Raw genomic sequence first — 3,565 nt, forward strand, 5'->3', positions numbered from 1 at the left:
GGCCAAGGACGGTGCGCAAAGGCGTCCACTCCCAGAGGAGGGTCGTCCCGTGAGCTCAGGGAGAACCAGAGGTCGCACTGTGCGTTCTCTCTGTTGGCGAACAAGTCCACTTCCGCCTTGCCGAATCTGACCCAGATTTGCGTAATTATGGTCATGTCCAGGGCCCAGTCCTCATCCTGGGGACCCCCTCTGGACATGATGTCTGTTCCCTTGTTCAGCACACCCGGAATGTAGACCGCTCGGATTAAGCGCAAGTGGGTGTGTGTCCAAAGGAGAAGCTCTCTGTCTGTGTCTAGCAGCTGCCGGGAGCGTACCCCTCCCTGGCGATTTATGTAAGCTGCTGCCACTTTGTTGTCCGTGTGGACCAGAACATGCTGGTCCCGGACCAAATGAGTGAAATGCACAAGCACTTTCCACACAGTCAGAAGTTCCAGAACATTTGTGTGGGGGACAGGATGGGCAGACCAGCGGTCTCCCACAGTCTGGGACAAGCGGAAGACCGGCACGTGATGTGTCGCTCTGCTCAGAGGGACTCCTGCTGACAGTGTGTGCAGCTTCCTCCAGTGGCTCAGATCCGCCTCCACTGAGGAGGGGATCGATATGGTCCTGCGCTTGTGGCGTATCCGATCGATCTTTAGCTGGGAGAACCACCGCTGTAAGCAGAGTCTCCTTTCTGGATTGGGACAGATGAGCTGTCATGGTGACTGAGTTCAGATCCACACCCAAATACGTAATGAGTTGGGCCGGAATGAGAGAACTCTTTTCCCAGTTTATGGAAAAAACCCAGCATCCTTAGGTGTGCTGACAGTCTCTCCGTCTGTGACGCTGCTTCTTGTCTGGATGGGGCCAGCAGGAGCAAGTCGTCCAGATAAAACAGGATTCTCGTTCCCGCTGAGCGCAGAGGCTGCAGTGCTGTCTCTACGCACTTGGAGAAGGTGCGTGGTGCCAGTGCGTAACCAAAAGGAAGATGGTTGTACTGGTACCAGGTCTGCTGAAAAGAAAAACGCAGGTATTTTCTGTGCGCCGGGATGACCAGGACATGAAAATATGCGTCCTTCAGGTCGATTGACATGAACCAATCACCTTCCTGAACACATGTGAGCATCTGTTTGGTTGTCAACATGTGAAAAGGTCTTTTCAGTATGAATTTGTTGAAAAACGAGAGATCCATGATCGGTCTCATTGCACCCGTTTTTTTTGTTTTTTTTTTTGGGGGGGGGGGGGGGGGGACAAGGAAATACCGGGAATAAAAACCCTCGTATTCCTTCCCACTTGGAACTCTGGAAATGACTTCCTTGTTTAGGAGTTCCTGAAGCTCTGCTTGAAGAGCGAGATCCTGCTGAGGAGACAACAAGTGGGTCTCCAGGGTCCTGCTGAACCAGGGAGGCTTCGTTGCAAACTGCAGCCTGTAACCCGTTTCTATCAAGCGCTTCATCCACTTGTCCATAGGACAGGTGTGTTCCCAGATGGAGCTGCGCTCTGAGAGAGCTCGCGCATGCGCCGGTTGTAGAACGGTTGTCGTAGCAACCGATCCACTCAGAGCCTTCGCCGCCGTCATGCTCTCTCGTGTGACCCATGGGAGGCTTTGCTGTGCAGGAGCTCCGGGGAGCCCTGCGCGCCGCTGTTTTGAACGCGGCCCGAGAGGGGTTGCCTCCGGGGCCGTACGTAAGCATGAGTTAAAGCGAGTTTCAACAGAGCCAAACACAGCTCTCATCGCACCGCTGTGATTGGTGGATTCATGCTGAAACGAGGCGGGGGGTGACACACCCCTGCTTGTGACGTGGCTCATGCTGCCTGTCTTCTCTTACGTCCGCCGTTCACCGGCAGGGTGAAGAGAAGAGTGTGTGTGTGTTCGCCAGCCACAAGGGGGCGGAACGGACCACCGAACGTGGAACGGTGGGAGAAGACGTTTTTGTGTGACTGTGTTTAGCAAGGACCAGAGGACGGCTAGTTTCAGAACTAGCGGACCTAGCCTTACCCATACACATTTCTCCTGCTTCCAAATCATGATGCAGGACGTACACCCGGCCTAAACAGCGCAGAGATTCAAACTCGTGCTGGCCTCTGTGCTGAGGTTCCGTCGCGTTTTTTTTATAGTTGACGGCCTGGAGAGTGATGTTGTTCGTTGCAGCACCCGACTGTGCCGCACAATGACGGGACCGGTCGGCCCAGCTGCCAAGCTGCTGATGTACCACTTGTGAGAGAAAAGGTCGCCCTCCGGCAGACCGTTTCGCCTCAGCGACGAAGACCATGGAGGACGAAGATTCCAGTACTGGGACCGGCGGGAACCTAAGACGGTCACCCCCTCCACTTTGTCACGTCCGCGTGGGACGAGACTGGAGCTCTCAGCTTGGAATAAGCAACTCCTAGCGTTGTAGCTAGCATCTCCATGCTGGGGGCAAAACCTGTCTTGGCTAAAAGGTCTGGATTAGCTCCCAGTCCAGTCCTGGCTGGGAGCGCCGACCAATGAATGCCTTAATCCAGCTAGCCAACACCTCCGTGTTGCGAGTGAGCCAATAGCAGCTAACACATCATGTGTTACAAACCAGCTAGCAGCAGTCTGCAACTGCTCTGGTCAGGCTACATAGCACGTCCATGGCTAGAAGCTACACCAAGCGGCAGCACCCTGACTCCAGCTTCTCCACTGAAAAGCGGGGTCCAATTTCGGCGCAACACGCTGAGATATAGCGCCCTGCTTAGCTTAGCTAGGTGGCTAACTGGCTTAGCTAGTTTGCCGCCGTGATCTCCGGCGGGAAACCCCACTAGCCTGGGCCTCCGTCCCCGGAGAAGATAGCCAGACCATGCCGAAGATGAGAAGCGCATGGTCCGAAAAATCTGAAAAAGCTTCCAGTCCAGTCCTGGCTGGAAACGTCGATGTCTGAAGGCCTTAACTACTAGCTACCACATCCGTGTAACGAGTGAGCTAGTAGCAGCTATGAAAAACGGGGACTTCTGTGGAAGCATGAAGATGTCCGGCGCCTTAGCTTAGCATAATACCGCACCGCAGGGACACCCGCGGGAAAAATGTATTCTAGCTAACCACGATCAACCTTCTCCGAGGAAGGAGACCGGAGTAAAAATGGGTTGTGCCGGGGAAAGCCGAACCCCGAGCAGCCTGGAAAGGACGGCTACGCGGATCATAGCTCGGTGGCGCCGGACACGAATTCCATGTCAATATTAAAGGAATCATAGCACTTACATGTATGGGCGTCTTCTATGGATACATGTCGAATGCCGAAGCTGAAGAAAAAAGGGGAGCTGAACTCAGGTCCGTCCTCCCCTTTTAGACGGACCGAGGTGGGGCCCACGGTACGTGGGCGTAGACTATTGGTTCTTCAGAATGCGCGAGGGCACGCGGGGGTACCCATCAGCGATAGCCTTAGAGGGCAGAGCTTACACGAAATAGAACCAGACAGCAGGCGCGCCGTTGGAGAAGGGCAGGGGAATTTCCTGCAATGCGTCCCACCACCACGCAAAGCATTGTGGGAGGTGTGGTGTCTCTTAATTTTAATTTAAATTGTTTATTCATTTCATTTAAAATCCAAATTTTATACACATTAAAAAC

Source organism: Austrofundulus limnaeus, unplaced genomic scaffold, assembly GCF_001266775.1.
Source record: "Austrofundulus limnaeus strain Quisiro unplaced genomic scaffold, Austrofundulus_limnaeus-1.0 Scaffold120, whole genome shotgun sequence".
Lineage (NCBI taxonomy): Eukaryota > Metazoa > Chordata > Actinopteri > Cyprinodontiformes > Rivulidae > Austrofundulus > Austrofundulus limnaeus.